Source organism: Narcine bancroftii, chromosome 14 (assembly GCF_036971445.1).
Source record: "Narcine bancroftii isolate sNarBan1 chromosome 14, sNarBan1.hap1, whole genome shotgun sequence".
Lineage (NCBI taxonomy): Eukaryota > Metazoa > Chordata > Chondrichthyes > Torpediniformes > Narcinidae > Narcine > Narcine bancroftii.
Window position 1 is genome coordinate 12,238,108 of NC_091482.1, and position 19,733 is coordinate 12,257,840.

The 19,733-nt window shown below is 40.7% G+C and overlaps 1 long non-coding RNA gene across 5 annotated transcripts in view; it reads left to right on the plus strand.

Moving 5' to 3' along the window:
• The window catches only part of LOC138749308 (uncharacterized), a 131,039-nt gene that overhangs the window by 87,305 nt on the left and 24,001 nt on the right, over nucleotides 1-19,733 (plus strand). For 4 of the 5 annotated variants that reach the window (XR_011348557.1, XR_011348556.1, XR_011348554.1 and 1 more), the window contains 2 exons: nucleotides 3,666-3,772; nucleotides 5,179-5,237. This is a non-coding gene — a long non-coding RNA (uncharacterized lncRNA). Of the gene's footprint in view, nucleotides 1-3,665; nucleotides 3,773-5,178; nucleotides 5,238-7,230; nucleotides 8,716-19,733 lie in introns of those variants that run through there. The other variant, XR_011348555.1, reaches the window with a different exon arrangement.

Consider the following 19,733-nt stretch of genomic DNA (forward strand, 5'->3'; position numbering starts at 1 on the left):
TTCTCCAAATGCTCATAGATCCTGTTCTTAAGAATCCTTAGTTTACACACCACTGTCGTAAGACTCACCAGTCTATAATTCCCATGATTCTCCCTATTATCTTTTTTAAACAAAGAGATTACATTTGCCATTCTCCAATCCTCCGGCACCTCCCCTGCAGCCAGAGGTCATAGCTACTGCCACAGCTATCTCTTCTCTCATTTCCCACAGCAGCCTGGGGTGCATTGCCTCAGGAACTTAACAATCTTGATGTTTTTAAGCAGATCCAACACTTCTTAATCTCCACACTGTCCAGCACATTGGCCTGTTCAATTTCGACCTCACCCTGATAAAGATCCTTTTTTCTTGTGAATATTGATTCTGATCTTTAGCAGGATATTTTAGAGGGGTGGGATAAGAAAGGAAAATAAGCAGGAGAAGGGGAAGCAGTTTACCTGAAGTTGGAAAGTTCAATGTTCATTCCAGAAGGTTGCAAAGTTGTCAGACAAAAGATAAAACATTGTCCCTCTGATTTACATTGGATAACATGGTGGAGGAGGCCACAGGCAGCAGGTTGAAATAGAAGTGGGATTCCTCTCCTTTTCAAGCCTTTGCTCTCTTCGCACAACAATCCCTCTCTTCCATCCATCCTTTATGTTGTCTCCCCTTAATCGCTTCACTTGCATTGTTTTATCGCACTTCCCAGTCCTGATGAGAGTGCGTTGACATGATATGTAAAATCTCCACAAATCCTGCTTGTTGGCCGTTCCTAACGTTCTGATTTTAATTTTAAGTAGCATATTCAAAGCGCATGTTTTGATACCAGCTGTTGGTCACAACAGCCACACAATGAGAGGAGTTACATAGAGGTAGGTGAATGGTAAAGAAACCATTTGAAATACCACGATATATAATGAGCAAAACTGAACACGAAACATTTCCTGTTTTCATTTCACGCAATTCATCACATCATTTCAAAATGGCAGTACCATTCTCCACGTCGTCTCCGTCAGATGTTGGTAACCTTTACCGATCTTGTCAGCAATCGTTAACTGGTCACATTTATGTGAGGGATATTGTTGCCTGATTACAATGGTTATGATTTTTGCTTTATTTGTGGTAAACTTAGAGATTCTATTCACTTGAGATAAATAATTCGGTCTGGCCATTGTTTACAATGGTTAAAGTGATAGAAGTGTGTGTAATTAGTGGTCAGTAATCATTTTCTGCTGATATGCTGTATAAGGTGTATTGTCCTGTACAGACTTCTTTCTACATAGAGATTGAAAAGTTTGAGAATGACTTAAGTCAAATGAAATATGAGCGCTTTATATGCGACAAAGATCAACTTTATAAAGTGCTCTTCTGGATTATTTTCACGCTTTAAAGTTCATTTTTGTGGTTTGTCTTATCAGTCATCGAATTTACTTAAAGCTCTCGCTTCTGCTCATGTCGTTTATCCACCTGTGAACCGAGCAAGTTCTGCAGTCCGCTTTTTTCTGCCTTTTTTGCTGTGGATTTCTCTACCCAGGAGCTCATTTTGAAACCCTTCCCCTCCCGTATTGCATCCATTAAAAGTCCACTCTGATGGCGGTTCCTGCTTAAATCTAACTTCTTTGTTCTCACGCAATGGTAATTATCATGACCTGTTAGTGATCAAGGCCAAGTTCAGATTTATTATCACATGCAGTGGGTGAAAGTACAAGGAGAAAGTTTGTTCTGTGAACAACTGGTCAAAATACAATAAGAACGCTTTGCAGAGTATGTTAAGACTTTGATGAGAAATCTCTACATAAAAAATACCATATTTTAAAAGCTAATCTATTATATTTTAAAGAAAACAATTTCTATGATAATTATGTGGTTATTTATTGTTGTTCAAATTATTCATATATTAGAATTCTTAAGTGTTTAAGGCAATCTAATGCACCAAAGTGGATTCCCATTTTAAAGGGCCAACCCTCTGAAGAAAATTGAGTGCCCTCCACATTGATGTTAATGCTTTAAAAAAAATTAAGACTTGTTTTACATTTACAGAGTGCCTGTGGACTGTCTGTCCATCAGTCTCAAAATGTGGTGTGATTCAAACTGATTATCACTTTATAAACCCACTGTACACTTACATGGGCAATGAGTAATGATTTAATTGCTCAAAAATCTCATGTTTAGGCGAACAACAATGAAAAAAAAAACAGGAAACTATTTTAATCGACTGCGGAAGCGTTCTTCTGTGCTCCCACAATTCTAATCTTGAGAATGCCTTCAATGTTTCATTCCTTTCATGGTTAACCATGACTGTACAAATGCTTTTGTATTATAAGCTGTGAGTTCCTACAGCATCTAGGTTATTTCACTTCCACCACAGATCTACTCAATACTTTCCAGTCAGGAATAAAGTTTGCTGCCTCTCAGCCTAAATGATCGAAGGGAGAGAAAAAAAAATTAAAGAGGGGACTAATTTGACCAGTGTGGGGTCAAATCTCACTCCTCGGAGTTGCATGCATTTAAAACACCAGCTCCAACACAAAGTTCCCTCATCGTTTTGCCTACTAACACAGATGCCACCGCAGCAGACTGACAAACCGCTTACTTGGGAAACTATCCACTGAGGGCAGAACAATGGAGGAGAGATTCTCCTCAGACTTCTTGAGTTACTGCTTAAGACCATTGTTATCCACATTGCTCATTGCTGTTCGAATAATAGGTGACCATCATTCATAAGTAATATGAATAGAGAATTTTTCCATGTGGCTTCATTAGTTGTGATCTAATATTTGTCAGCTACAAAATTGGAGACAACCTCAACTACTTAATTAGACTTTAGAATTATCAAAGGTTCAGGATAAATGGCAGCTTTAAACTCATTTTTATATTTATGTCTGAATTTAGAGATCGAGGTCTTCATGGCAGTTTAATGTGATAAGATATGCCAGTCGCTTTGCATAAAAATTAATGAACATATAATAATTCTAACAATTGTGTTGGTGTTAAAACTGAACCAGGATAAAATCCACTCCATATAAAAGCCATTACAATGGAATGATCAGCTCAGTGATTCTCATCCTTTTTGTCCACCCACGTACCACCTTAAGTAATCCCCTTGCTAACCAGAGAGCTCAAATGGCATTGGGTTCTCTGTGGTTAGTAAGAGATTATTCCAGGTGGCATGTGAGTGGAAAGAAACCACTGGATTAGCCCTTCCCCACCCCTGACAGAGATGATTTTAAAGGCCATGACAACTATTAGTGACCAGTTCAAAACACCCATTCTAGAGTCCAGGAGCAAGATGAAATGTGCTGCTCTGTTCATGTTGTGGGACACTTCCCAAAGCTGAGAGACCCAGAATTCTGATACTGGACATTAATGATCATAAAATGATGTGCTTTAAATGTTTCTGTGCTATTGTTATCAGAGAATGGAAAAGCAGGTTCATGAATGTGACGTCACTATAGAAATTCGGTAACTGCAAAGCTATGAACAAATAAACAAGATGTTGCATTGAGAAACTGATGGGATTGATCCATAGATTAAATGGCCTTTTTTCTCTGCCATAACAATTCAATGATTCTATAAGTACATACAACTGGAGAGACTGAAATATCTCGAGGCGGTATTTAACCTGTGCTGGCTTGATTCTTAACCTGTGGCTCTGTGGTAAAGTGACTCCTTTCTTTGTGTCCTTACAGAAACCTGTGCAGGCTGTGGACGATCCCTATGGTGCCAATGCTGTAATTGTTTATGGGGATATCTCTGTGCCTCTTGTTGACTTGTATCCTGAAATCATCAGTTCCCAGTGAGTATCCCTTTATATTCCTGTAATGTTCTATTACAGGCTCACAGAAACATTCTGTAAAATGCATACAAATAACACTGGAAAATGAATCTTGCTGAACATTTTTGGGTGCATTTCATGAGTTTTTGAAAAGTGATCACAAAAACCACCTTTTGTGATTTGTGATTTCCTGTCATATGTTAAGTTTACTTCAAGCATCCAAAGCCACGAAGCACAACATGTCATTGAAAATTCATTTTCTGCATTCACACTTGGGTGATCTTGGTGCAGTCAGCGGCGAACATGGTGAAAGGTTTCACCAGGACATTGCGCCCATGGAAAAGCTCTGGAATCCATCAATGGTGGCCGACTATTATTGGACACTGACTCGAGAGGCATCAGATGCCGAGTACAAACGAACATCAGCGGCAGAACATTTTTGGATCTGTCAGCATCACTATGCGACTAAAGCTGCTAGATTCAATAAAAGTTCATTTAACTTCCTACGTGATGCAGCAAATTGAAATGATCTTCGAAAAGCAAAGCTTTTGTAAAACAAATTGTCATCCACTGATAAGTAATCAAATCTCAAACATTTCTTTCTGCTGCTCGGAATATGTGAATGTTCCTGAGTACGGAAAATCTCTCCTGGTGAAAGGCCCCTTGTGATGAAAGCAGATGCAATCATAACTTCTAATGAGAATTGGATCAGTACTTGAAAAGGAGCAAAATTGCAGAACTATGAGGAAAATTGAGAATTCATCAAATCTAATAGTTCTTTCGAAGAGTTAATGCAGGCTCAACGGATGAATGTCTCTCAATTCAGTTGTGTATGATTTGTTTCTGAAACAAGTGGTGAGAATTTCCCCACAGCAAGGTATTTCATATGCACTGGAAATGTTTGGCTGACACAGTGCTGCCAGAGCTCACCAGAGCACTGATCTGGCACCTCGCGGGGCTGCTCCGGGCACCTCATCGGGTGGGGGGGGGGGGGGGGGGGCGGCTTGCACATCCTTTTCAATGTTTCTTTTGGTGAGCTCTGGCACCGGAAAAAATTAGCGCTTCACCCCTGGACACAGCTATCTGGTCGTTTCTGCCCCGCAGGGTAGGATAGATGACAGGGCATCAACAATCACTGTCATGCGTCAAAGCAAGATCAGGGGAGATTTTCCAGGTTTCAGATTTATTGTCAGAGTACATACATGACATTCACATACCACCCTGAGATATTCTTTTTTTTCCCCCCTGTGGGCACTAATTGGTCATGCAAAAGATAAAACTGTAACACAGTAAGCCCGTGTAAGCAATGTAAGTAACGAATGTAAACAAACTGTGCCCATTTCATCAACACGATATTTGGAATAGAATGTTGTTTGAAGAAATGGTTAATAATGATCTACATTATAATCATTTTATTAATACTTTAGAGCAACGACATATGAAGTTTCTGAAATGGGAGAGCAGAATTCTGTCTCTGAGGCTGAAGGTTGGTGATACATTTTTAGTGTTCTAATTTGCACTGATTTATTGCATTTTTCTTGCTATTAAAATATATGTGTCACTAAAACATTGAGAATGTTGAAAGAATTAGAGAAGGGCTTTGTAACTTGAACCATTTATACCAATAAGAATGTGTCCCACGATTTTGCTCAACAGATAGTGCAGTTTGATTTTGTGTTGGTTTTGGTGAAGATGATATTTAAAGAGCTGGTACTTGCACATTGCACACCATCAGGTGGTGATTTGGGCGAAATTGTGTTCTTCAACTTATTGCATCAGATCATGAGAAATCCTGTTCAGAGGAAATTTGAGCTTTCCCTTTAAAAGCCTCACTGTACTGAAGTAAACTTCTTATGAATGCTGCAAGACCTGTTGAGTTGTCCAGTATTTCAACAATCATAGCATCAACAGACTTTCTGGTTTCATTTCGTGGTGAGTAACTGTGAGTTTTACAACAAGGATCGAACCAATGCTCTTTTGCCATCCCACACTCTCATCAACCCTGCCCCCATCCCTTACATACATACACACTCACTCACTCACACGCACGCCTGGCTACATCTGCCCTTTTCTTCCTGTTTGTCTCTCACCTTCTTCAATCAGTCTGGCTCCATCTGCCTATCATCTTCACCCCTTCTTGGTCCACCACCTACCGACCCCTGCCTTATCCCTCTTTCTCACCTCTTTAAACTGGCTATCCTCCCTCTCCTGATGCAGAGTCCCAACCTGGAATATCAAATATTTCTTTTCCCCCCACCCGATGCTGCCTGACTTCCCAAGGTCTTCCACAAATTTGTTTTTGCTTTAGTGGATGATCACCTGCTCTACTCTTTAACATATTGTAAGATCAAGCCACTGGCTAAAAATTAAATTTCCACTTTAATGGGTTTTTAACTAGTTTAAAATAAACTTGTGGTGCCCCTGACTTCCAATTTGTTAACATGTTTGTGAAATAGCACGAAACACAAAAATGCTGGAGAAACTCAGCAGATCACGATGGGGAGGCCTGAAATCTATGGATACTATGAGACCTGCTGAGTTCCTCCAGCATTTTTATGATTTTAAAACCAGCTGGAACATGTTTTCCGTCTGTCCTAGCACTGACTCTGATCATTTAATTTCAGCCAAAAGACTAGAGTAATATAAAATGTGTAGCCCACACATTTGACGCAATTGCAGAAAATGAATATCCATATTCTCTTGATTTAAATGACCAAATGTTTTCCCACTTTACCTCCATGAAATATCTGTCTCAACAGGGAGTGACATTTATGCCCCACTAGCACCACGAGACTGAAGCCCACTCACCACCCTAAATAGTTACACTCAACATCATACACTAGCTAACATTTTACTCAGGCATTTCCAACACCCCAAGGGTTGTTAAAGGTTGTCGTCTGCAACTTTGAGAGAACTTGACCTTGGTAGTGTTGCAGTCTATGGACTGGTTTCTTGGTAGTGAGATTGCCACACCACCAAGGTCGCGTTCTCTTAAGTCACAGACTATCCTGATGACAATCCTTAACTGTCAACAGTATACCCTTCCTCGTCAGGCTCCAATCATTCTAGTCATGTTCAATAAATCCTGTCAAGATGCCATGCACCTTCCCAAAGGCTCCATATGATCCATCAGGTGTCACCAAAGAAACCTTGGTAAAATGTTATTATTTTACCAAGATGGAAAACAGGTCCAGCAGGCTTTACCTACGCAGCAATGCTGAAGGAACTCAGCAGACCTCGCCGCATCCATAGATGGGAGAATTATATAACTGCCGTTTTGGGCCTCATATGCATGATGTGAGACCTGCTTAGTGGGTCATATGGAGAGAAAGAACCAGTATTTTCAATACCTTTCGGGACCTGCAAAAACCATGGATCATTTATGGATTGCCAAATGTTTTAGTTATAGAATTATAAAAACTGAAATTGAATATGGTCAACCATTTTGACAAACACTAATCTGAATTTTCTGTTTGTAGGCTGAAGACAACAAAGAAATTATTCTACCTTGAATATTTATGAATAATGTGACTGTTTATTTAATTTTAGGAATGGTGCTTTTTCTTTATGATAAATTGTGGATTCAAAGAATTTTGCCAGAAAAGTTTTTGCTACAAAACTTCTCTCTGCAATTTTCTTCTGAATTATCTCAAATTTGAGCTAAAACTTTCATTTTATTAATTTTTATTGCAAGCTTTTGTGTGTGTGCACGTGCACAACCATATGAAATGGACTGTGTACACGTGCACAAATGTATGGGTAACAATTCCCTTTCGTGCACATACCCAAAGACCTATTTTGTCAATTGAATTATTTATGTTGTCACTCTTAATGTATGTTGTTTATTGCTAATATTATTACATTTTACAACTAATTTTATATTGTTTTGACCATTAATGTAACCTTTATGGGTGTTTTTATTTAACATTTTCTATGCTATTGCATGTGGATAGTCATGTGACCAATGCTGAGATTACAGAGTGGAAAGAAAAAGTTTGAGAACCACTGATGTAAATTCTGTAAATTCGTCAGTACTCTAGCTACCGGTTTACTATATAAAGCTTTAATCCAACCAGTAAAAAAAGGACCAAACTTTAATTTCTCCAAAACTTTGAACAAAAAATTCCACTCAACTCTATCAAATGCTTTTTCGGCATCTAAAGATATCACTATCGGATGGTCTGAAGATTGTCAAAATCTATTAATCAAACTAATCACACATAAAATATTATCCGAGGCATATCTATTCTTTATGAAACCTGTTTGATCCATATGAATCAGCTTGGGTAAAAACTTAGCCAATCTATTCGCTAAAATTTTAGCTATAATTTTATAATCTACATTCAACAACGAAATCGGTCGACATGAAGATACTTTCAAAGGATCTCTATCTTTCTTTTTGAATTACCGTAATTAAAGCACAAGAACAAGACTCAGGCAATTCATAATATTCTCCAACCTGACGTAGTACATCTCCAAACACTGTAGAGAGATCATCGTAAAAATTTTTATAAAATTCAACCGAAAATCCATCATCACCAGACGATTTACTGTTCGGCATTTCCATCATAGCCATTTTAATTTCCAAATCAGTAAATGGTGCTTCCAACTCCTGTATATCTACATCCTCTAACGTCGGTAAGTTCAACTGTGATTTTTTTAAAAATCAATCGATCCGTTTTCTTGTTTTCCATCAGATGTATATAACTTTTTATAAAATGAACAAAATTTACCATTAATCTCACAAGCTTTATACGTAATAAACGAATTCCATCTAACAGCATTAATAGTCCTCGAAACCTGTTCCTTCTTTAATTGCCATGCCAATACCTTATGTGCTTTCTCTCCCCATTCATAATATCGTTGTTTAGTCCTGTTAATCATACACTCAAATTGATAAGATTGCAAAATATTATATTCCAGTTTCAACCTAGACAATTCTATTTTCTGATCTTCTGTAGCGTCTCTCTGAAACTTCTTTTCTAACTCACTAATCCGTTTCTCTAACTCAAGACTCTGATTTAATCGATTATTTTTTATTTTAGAAGTATAACTAATTATTTGTCCTCTCAAATAAGCTTTCATAGCATCCCATGCTACAGATTTACTGTGAACAGAATTAGAATTTTCTTTCAAAAAGAAATTAATTTGTTCTTTCAAAAAATCAATAAATTCCATATTTTTAACAACATTATATTAAACCTCCAACGATAAGCCACTTGAACTTTCTCAGAAGTTATATATGTAAAGTATAACAGAGAATGATCCGAAATCATCCTACTTTTATATTCCGCTTGTTGTATTTTCCTCTGTAAATGTGCCAATACTAAAAAAAAAGTCAATCCTTGAAAACGATTCATGTCTAGCTGAATAAAAGGAAAAATCCTTCTCTGTCGGATTAAGACGTCTCCAAATATCCACTAAATTGAGATCTTTCATCAACGCTTGAACCTGAACTGCAATTTTAGATTTCTTAACTTTCTTCGGGGACTTATCTAATAAAAGTTCCAAAACACAATTAAAATCACCACCAATTAAAACATTCTCATTAGCCTGACCCAGATATAAAAATGCATCAGAAATAAATGTTTCATCATCTTCATTTTGGGCATAAATATTAAATAAAGTCCAAAATTCACTAAAAATCTTACAATTTAATTTAAGAATACATCCTGCTTTTTCCTCCATTGATTGTAATTCAAAAGATAAATTCTTATGTATCAAAATTGCTACACCTTTAGCCCTAGAGTTAAATGAAGAAGAATATACATGCCCTACCCAATCCCTCTTCAATTTCATACTTTCAGATGTGTTTCTTGTAAAAAAGCGACATCAATTTTCATTTTCTTAATATACGCCAAAATGCGTTTACGCTTAATCGGACTGTTTAAACCTCGAACATTAAAAGTAGCAAACCTCAACTTTGACATATCTACTAAGAACTAATAATATCGATATATAAAAACTCAAATCAACGTAAATAGGCCCTCCAATAGGAGAAAAAGAAACCACAAATTAAAGACTAAATAAAATGAAAATGAAAAAAATAGAAAAAAAGATAAAGTTAAAAAAAAACCCCAAAAAACTACCAAAAGGTAGTAATCCCTAAACCAAACTTGGGTGTGGATCACCCACCAGTAGCTGATGACTAATAGAACATAGAGCAAATCTCTCCCTCCCCAGCCAAACAAAGAATAACAACAAGATATCATAATGACATAAAAATAAAATAAAAATAATAAAGTTCTTCTATTCATCCAAGAGATTCCAAACTCGGTGACCCCATTTCAAGAGAAGTTAGACAATTTCCATTCCCATTTCTCCCATTTCTACCATTTCTTCCATTTCCAGAACAACCAGATTTTTCTTTAGGAGACAATGGTGGACTACGTCTTTGTCCTCTTACATCTGGCAACGAATCAGGAAAAATCATTGCTTCACGCTCATTCTCAAAAATCTGAGATTGAAAGTCTCCACAAAACACCTTCAATACTGCCGGATAGTGAAAAGTAGACTTATAGCCTTTACTCTATAACTTCTTTAACTGGATTAAATCAACGCCGATGCTGAATAACCTCTTGACTCAAATCGGGATAGAAAAAAACTTTACTATTCTGAATCATTAATGGAGCTTGTCATTGTCTCACATTTTGCACTGCTAGACGAAGTATTGTTTCTCTGTCCAAATAATTCAAGCATCGAATTATCACGGGTCTCGGTGATTGACCAGGCAGAGGTCTTCTTCTTAAGGCTCTATGAGGTCTTTCCAATATCAAGCCTCCAGAGAAAATTTTTTTCCCCAATATTTGTGGGATCCATTCTGTAAAAAAACGAAGAGGATCTTGTTCTTCCATACCTTCCAGCAAACCAACAATCTTCACATTATTCCTTCTGCTTTGATTCTCCAAATAGTCTACTTTCCTTTCTAACTCCTTCTCACGTTCTCGCAATTCTTTAACGGATCTTTCCACCTCCATCACTTTTTCTGTATTAGAGGCCACTTGCTGTTTACATTCCAAAAAAGCAGACTGAAATTTTTTTAAATCTTCAGAAAATGCTTCCACACGTGCATTAACTGTAGTGAATTCTGACCTCATACTATCTTTCATTTGAGACAACTCTTGCATTATCAGCTGAGTGACAGTATTTAACAGATTAAATTGTAATTCAGAAAGACTCAACCCTGCTTTCTTTAACGTAATGACAGAACCAGGTAACTGCAGCTCCTGCTGCAGCTCAACAGCAGGCATTTTAACAGTCTTACTGTGAGTCTGAACTCCCAGCGACGGCACCCTGACCTCCTCAGGAGATTGATGCTGGTCTCCTCCCCACAACTCACTGTTGTTTCAAGAACTCACAAATAAGACCGAGCTCTTCAGGTTGGTGGTTGAGTGGTTTCAAACAATGGAGTCATTTTCCTGTGTGCTCCCTCTGTTAGAGTTGGCAGGCTGCCAGAATCAGGATCCACTTCTTGGGAACACGCACCTTCCTCCTGAGAACGAGTAATTCCAGCGATATCCTCCTCCTGGTGAATAGTAGTCATTTTTTTTTCAGCTCCCACAGGCAATCTAGGCACGGAAGAAATTAAACCTGAACCTGTAGCAAGCTGTTTTGGCCCTAAATCTGCAACATTCCGAAAATGTAGTTTCTTCTGCACTTGAGGTTTAATCTTTTTACCATTAATGGCCATAACAGTTCCTTAATACTTTAAACTAAGTTTTTAAAAAGTTTAAACTTGAAAACAAAGAGTTAAAAACGGGATCTTAAAAGTCTGGCCAGAGAGGTCGAGATTACATGTCTAGACTCTACGCCATCTTGCCACGCCCCGTAAATTCTGTTAATTCAGAAGCAGATTTATTGTCATTAACCAGTTATGAAATTTGGTTCTTTTTGAGACATCACAGTGCAAACATTGATGTTATAAACCTTCGAGCAACAATAATATTAAAAATAGTAGTGCACGAAAAGTGAGACAGTGTCTGTGGTTCATTGATTATTCAGGAATCTGATGGCAGTGGGGAAGAAGCTGTCCTTGTACCACTCAGTGCTCATCTTTTCTTCTTCTTTGGCTTGGCTTCGCGGACGAAGATTTATGGAGGGGGTAAATGTCCACGTCAGCTGCAGGCTCGTTTGTGGCTGACAAGTCCGATGCGGGACAAGCAGACACGGTTGCAGCGGCTGCAGGGGAAAATTGGTTGGTTGGGGTTGGGTGTTGGGTTTTTCCTCCTTTGCCTTTTGTCAGTGAGGTGGGCTCTGCGGTCTTCTTCAAAGGAGGTTGCTGCCCGCCAAACTGTGAGGCGCCAAGATGCACGGTTTGAGGCGATATCAGCCCACTGGCGGTGGTCAATGTGGCAGGCACCAAGAGATTTCTTTAGGCAGTCCTTGTACCTTTTCTTTGGTGCACCTCTGTCACGGTGGCCAGTGGAGAGCTCGCCATATAACACGATCTTGGGAAGGCGATGGTCCTCCATTCTGGAGACGTGACCCACCCAGCGCAGCTGGATCTTCGGCAGCGTGGACTCGATGCTGTCGACCTCTGCCATCTCGAGTACTTCAACGTTAGGGATGAAAGCGCTCCAATGGATGTTGAGGATGGAGCGGAGACAACGCTGGTGGAAGCGTTCTAGGAGCCGTAGGTGATGCCGGTAGAGGACCCATGATTCGGAGCCGAACAGAAGTGTGGGTATGACAACGGCTCTGTATACGCTTATCTTTGTGAGGTTTTTCAGTTGGTTGTTTTTCCAGACTCTTTTCATGGCCTGGGTGGTGGTGGGGGGTCTTTGAGGATAGGGGCTGTTTTTTTAAGACACCGCCTCATGTAGATATTCTCGATGGAGTGGTCTGATGCCTGTGATGTCGCAGGCCGAGTTAACAACCCTCTGGATTTTTTCTTGTCCTGAGAGTTGGCGCCTCAATGCCAGACACTGGTGCAACCAGCCAGAATGCTCTGCATGGTACACCTGTAGAAGTTTTCAAGAGTTTTCTGTGACATTCCAGAAGTAAAACACAAAATTCTGTAGACATCATGGCTGAGGAAAAAACACAAAATGCGGGAGAGACTCCGCAGGTCAAACTATGTCCTTTATGTAGCAAAGGCAGAGATACAGAACTGACGTTTCGGTCTTGATCCCTTCATCAAAGTATGAGAAAATTCCAGTGAGCATCAGAATAAAAGAGTGGGAGGGGAAAGGGGGGGGGGGTGGCAGAACAGGAGCTGATAGGTGGAGAAGGGAAGAAGAGGACAGCAGCCCTGAGGGGAAGGGAGGAAAGGCAGGGCTGTGTAGGTGAAAGAACTGGCAAGGCAGAAAATGGAGGAGGGGGAAGAAAAGGCAAGCAGTGAAGTCAATGTTCATGCCATCTGGTGGCAGAGTGCCCAGATGGAAAATAAGGTGTTGTTCCTCCAATCTGCAGGTGGTCTGGGTGAGACAGTACACAAGGCTATGAACAGACATGTCAATGCGGGAGTGTGACCCGGAATTGAAATGGTTGGCCACTGGGAGGTCGCTGTGGTTGCGAAAAGAAAGGAGGTGGTGAGCGAAGTGATCTCCCAGTCTGCAGCCAGTCTCTCTGGTAGATCAAGACCAGTGGAGAGGCAAGTTAATACCCCGGGACAGCTATGCTACTATCATAACCAATGAGGTGCGGAGGCTCATCAATGCTGCCCACCCTGCAGGTTTCCGGGAAACGCCCCTGGCCAACCATCGTTGGTGGCTGCAACGATTGGCCCATGATGTTTGGGGCTCCTTGTCGGCCAGGTGTTTCCTAGCTGACACCGACGCCAAGTTAAGTGTCCTGTCCCCCGCAGGCCTCAACATTCACAACAGCAAGCAGGGCCCAACACTGAGGGCAGCCAACAGCTCCTCCATCCAAACTTTTGGTACCCTTTGCTTTATCAACAGCCGGTTTCCACGGACTCCTGCCCTCACGGCAGTGGCACAACTGCTTCTGGGGGCTGATTTCCTTCATGCCCACTAGCTGCTCAAAGATCTCAAGGGATGGTGCTTGGTGCACACCAGAACTTTTCAGACTCTATCTCTGGGGGAGGCTAAACTATCCGCCCCTCCCACCTTGACTCTGCAATGTTTCCCGATAACGAATTCACCTGCATCCTGGTGGAGTTCCCCTCAATAGTGACGCTACAGTTCTCCGTGGCTGAACCAAAGCATGGGGTAAGGCACCACATTCTGACCAAAGGTGCCCTGCTCCATGCTAGGGCACACTGACTCCCTTCTGAAAAGCTCAGCCTAGTGAAGGAGGAGTTGAAGAAAATGGAGGAGCTGGGGATTGTGAGGTATTCCGACAGTCCCTGGGCTTCTTCTCTCCACATGATGCCAAAACCAGTGGAGGGGATGGAGGCCACATGGCCACCACAACGAGGCCACCACGCCTGACAGATATCCTGTGTCTCACATTCAAGACTTCGTCGCCCACCTGCATGGAGCACGGGTATTTTCCAAGGTGGATATTATCTGGTGTGGGGGGGGGGGGTACCACCAAATCCCACTTCACCCCCAAGATGTCCCAAGACCCCGATTATAATCCCCTTCAACCTGTTCTTGTAGTTTCGTCTGCCTGTGCAACAAGCACACGCTATCGTTTTCATTGTTTTTATAGTCACTGCTTTTGTCAAATTTTCAATAGTTTAATGTTAAAATCAACATAATTTTGATGTAGTTCTGAAATGTTTTTATTTTGAATTCTATTGTTTTCTTACTGATTTTTCACTTTAACCACATTTAAATATATTTAGCCGTACTTTCATACTTCATCTTTTCCCTCCTTATGATTTTTTTAGTTACCTTCTGCAACTTTTGAAAAACTTCCCACACTAATTTTTACTTCCTCATATGCCCTCTCTCAGGGTCAGTGCCAAAGGGGGGGGCATTTGCAGGCATTGACCCCCCAAACGAAGTATTGTGACCCCCCACCCACCCGCAGCCTAGCATCACTAGCATCTAGTGTCACTAGTCCGCAATAGAAGCAGTGCTTTTGTCTGCTACATCGGAGGGAGAAGGAGGGGGGTGACGGTAGCACATTGAAGAGGTTAATGGTAGGCAGGTAGGCAGCACCCCTCCCCAGCTGAGCAAGTTCTCAGATGGTGCCTGATCTCTTTGGTTATCTTAATGCCCACTCCCCCCACCTCTAAGACTTGTTCTGGCACCGACTCTGTTGGCTTGTCAGCTACTTTGGAACCACTCCATCGAAAACAGCAAGAAACCTCAGAGTTGTGAACACAGCTCAGGTCATCAGGAGAACTAAACTTCCTTCTATTGGCTCTGTCCCTTCCCTCCCTGGACTCTGCTCAAGGTTTATGGGACCCCTTCTCCGGGAAGCAGTCAAGTTTTGGTTTCTTTTGTACTTCTACTGACCTCATAAATAATATTTATGTTACATGAGGTGAAAAGAAAACAAGATCTTTGCTTAAATCTGCCATGGGCCCTGGGGGAAAACCAGAGGGCTGGTCTATACTTCCCTCTGCCTTGGGAAAGCATCCTACATATTAAAGAATACATTCCATCTTGGTCCCACTTTTTCTTCCTGCTCCCTTTGAATGAGTTTGAAAACACGTACCTCCAGATTCGACAGCTTCTTCCCTTCAGTGATCAGACTCTTGAATGGACATCCTGCTAACACGATGATGTCTTGTCCTGTTTAATGGTACCTTTTGCTTTTACATTATCCCTTTTTTTTATTTCATTGTAGTGCCATGTTTTTATTCTTGCTGAACAACAAAGAAGTTGACTTATCTGGATAACAATATTTTTCATTGTATCTTGACACATGACAATAAGCAATTCAATCTGATTTTTCTCTGTCAAGCACCTTGCCCTTTGTTCTCCACACCCGCGTTCCCCTTGTCTGAAAGATGAAGCATTCACTTTGTGTCTCTCTCCATAAATATCGCTTGGCATGCTGACTTGTTTCTTTTACATTCATATTGATTTAATTTCGACCTACAGCACTTTATCAGGCCCTTCCCGCCCACGAGCCCAAGAGCTGCCAAACAGTCCTCATATGCTAACCATTTCACTCCCGGTATCATCCTGGTGAACCTCCTTTAAACCCTCTCCGACTTCAGCACATCCCTTCTTAAATGAGGAGTCCAGAACTGCTCACCATACTCCAAGTGAGGCCTCACCAGTGCCATACAGAGCCTCAACATTACATCCCTCCTCTTGATTTCCAGTCATCTTGAGATGAACGCCAGCATTGCATTTGCCTTTTTCATCACCATCTCAACCTGCATTTACATTCGGACTATCCTGCACGAGGAGTCCCAGGTCCCTGGAAAGAGGCGAATTTGCCAATGTAGCGACTATTATCCATAAAAAGCTGCTCGGAGGCTTAAGTATAGTCTCTTAACTGTAATGCAGTGGAACAAATTCAGGGCCAAGTCCAGATGCATTTTAAACAGTTTATTGATGAACAGAAAAGGACTCATAATGTGGTAAAGTTTATCATATGTGATAATATTCTTGCTAACTAATGATCTTGCTAACATGACTAACGTGCAACAGAAAATATCGGAGCCCTACTCACCCTCCTCATCTCTATCCCGCCATTACAATCAACGCAGGCTAACAACTCTTGAACCCCGTGAAAACCCCCGCGCACGTGCCAACAGCTGACATGAATAGCGCATGCGCCCTGGAAGCAAAAGGACGCATGCAGTCTCCGGACCCCAGGACTGCAGCCATGGCTGCACCAATAAACCACGCAATCAGGTGAATTCTGGCTCCTGCGGCCAGAGATTCAGAACTAGTGAACACCAAGAACAAAATGTTTCTCCTACTAAATCTCCAGATTAACCTTGTATGGTTGCATTACCAATTTGCCTTCCGGTCTCAAAACTGAAATTAGGTGAGGGTGTTATGCTTTCATTTTTTAGCTTTAATGTAATATTTAGACAATCACCTGTATCATATTTCTCCATCTCAGACTATCCATATCAAACATTACCCAATGTACAACATCTCCTTCTCTGACACAAAACAGCTGCCTGGTTGCAATATGGGCCTGTCAGCAAACTATTCCCCATTTGCAATCTCAATAAAACTCATTAATCTTCATTAAGCATACTGTTTAAATTTCTAATGTGAAGCTTCTCAGCTGTGCCAGGAGATGAATGATTCCAAAGTTTAGTGCCAGAAGTAAAATTAGATGGACATTTTTTAAAAATTGTAGTTTTTTTTTGTAGGTCTCTTCATGAAGAATGTTAATACATTCTCTGTTGCTATGGAAATGCATTGAGCTCGATTTGAGTTCATTTGCATTGACATGCATTTCCACTTGGTGCAAAACTATTTAATTCAATCAAGTATAAATAGTACACGAATCAAATGCTACTAATAAATATATTGAATGGAGAATGTTCTGAGAACTGCTTGTTTGCTGCTAAACGTTTTGCATTTTTGGCTACATATTTTCAACATGTGTATTTTTAAAAATTATTTTTGGGTTAAGAGAACCATATAGAAAGAATCAGGGCAGGATGTACACCGTGAATGGCAGAGCACTGTGCAATGCTGATTAAGAGAGCTGTTGAGGTGCAATTACATCATTCCCTGGAAGTGATGACACATGTAGTGAAACACGAAAGTCTGCAGACACTGTGATTGTAGTCAAATCAAAGAAATGCTGGAGGAAGACAACCAGTCTTGGCCTCCATAGGAGGTAAAGATATATTACTAATGTTCTTGGCTTGAGCAGGGTTCAGTGCGAGACCGGCTGAGTTCCTCCGGCATCCCTGCATGTGACGACACGTAGACTGGGTAGAGAAGAAAGCACATACCACTCTTGTGGTTGAGGCCTTGAATATTAGAGTAGGGACATTATGTAACAACTGTACTGGTCCTTGGTGAGACTCCACTTGGAGCAATTGTATGCAGATCTGGTAACCACACTACAGGAAGGATGTGACGAAGCTAAATTTTGAGCGGAGTCCTAGGCAGGGCATCGCCAAAAAAGGTTGAGAATGGCTGCTCTACATGCTCTCTGTGTCCTCTGCACAATTTGCTTTTCTATTCAATTTATTCTCAACAGCAAACATAGTCCCTCCTCCAATCCAAAGGATTGGATTTTGTGGGCTCAGTGCTGATTTTGCAACACTCCACTAACCATTGATTGCCAAACATTTATTTCAACTCTCTACCTTCTATTGGCTAACCAATCCTCTGACGTTTGCTAAGGTACTTCCCTCAAATCTGTGTATCTTTATCTAATGTGGAAGACTTTCATGCGGCACCTTAAAAACCTTTAGGAAATCTAACGCTACAAAACTGACCTGTCCCCCTCTATCCACTGTGCTTGTTAGGCAGCACGGTTAGCGAGGCCGTTAGTGCAATATTATTATAGTGCCAGCAATCTGGGTTCAAATCCAGCACTGTCTGTATGGAGTTTGTACGTTCTCCCTGTGTCTGTCTGGATTTTACCTGGGTGTTCAGGTTTCTTCCCACCCTCCCAAACATACGGGGTTGTAAGTAAATTTGGGTGTAATTGGGCAGCAAGGAGCTTCAATGGCTGGAATTGGCTTCTACCATACTGCAAACAAAATTTACATTTAATGAACAATGACCTGCCCATCTTGAAACCATGTTGAATCTGCCTGATAAGAGCAATTTCTATCCAGATGTTTTGCTATTTCTTCCTTAATGATGGCTTCAAGAATTTTCCCTACTCCAGGTGTGAAGGAAACTGGCCCATGGTTGGCTTTCTTTTAACCCGTTGGAGTCCATGTTTTCAGGGGCTATCAGCAAGTGCATATACTCAGTGTCCCCATTTTCCGAGACTGGTTTTATATCCAACCACCAGCTGGTTCGTACTGGTATTGGTACTCATGGACCCAGTCCAGAGTATACCTAGGTTAAAAATGGCCAGAGTCCAAAGGGCTAAATGGTGGCATCACATTTTGCTATAGTCTAATAATTGGCAAGATAGGCATACCTCAATCATCTGACTGTGTGTATTTTATTAAGGGCTGACTATTTGGCTTCCAAAATTCTTTTTATAACAGTGTGAGACCAATAAGAGCAGATCAGTAATTTCAAAGAAAATCTAAAAACTTAAAGGAACATCTGGAATTATTGGATTTGAGTAGATGTTAATTTATAAAATAAGCTGTTGGCTGCTTGCTGGTTAAGGGTTCTTCTGAAAGTCTCTCCTGGATTACATTTTGTGCAAATAAAACTTTTGAAATTATTCCACCCTCCTTATTTCATTTTAATTTCTTATTTTTTTCCCAAGAATCTGCACATTGTTGGCAAGGCCAGCATTTGTTGCCCATCCCGATCAGTAAGTGAGAAGGTGATTTTAAAAAGTCGCCATCCTGAACTGCTATAGTAATTCTGGTGAACATGCCCCTCACTTTGGTGTTTGAGAAGGACTTCCAGAATTTTACTCAGTGACAATGAAGGAACAGTAATATGTTTCCAAGTTAGGATGATGTGCAACAGAGGGTGAAACATACAGGTGACCATGACAAAGGAGCAGAAATGGGCTAGTCATGAGCTGATCCGTTCTCCCACTCAGTCCCTCTCCCAGATCTTCAATGCTCTGGCAAGTATACACCCAATGACTTGTTACCATGGATCACAAGCTTTGGTCCTTCTTGGTGGTGGAGGGTGTGGATTTGGAGGTGTCACCAGAGTAGCCTGAGTGAGTAACCACCTTACATTTTGAGGATGGTAAGCATTGCACCCAAAAGGCATTGTCAGTGGAACAAACGAATGGTTTGATGTTTCCAAGTTGCTATTTAAAAATCATGGAGGTTGTGAGAGAAGAAAACCAAGGAGGAATTACCCAGCACAGTAAAAGTCCAAAAAAAAGGATGTCAGAAATCCGGGCCACCCGAGAATCTGGACTTCTCGAAAACTCTCGGCTTTTGAGTGCACATTTAAGTGACACAGCGACAACAAGCGACCATACAGAAGTGGCGTAAATGTAAGAAAAAAATATATATATATTTTTTTGGTACTTTATCTTT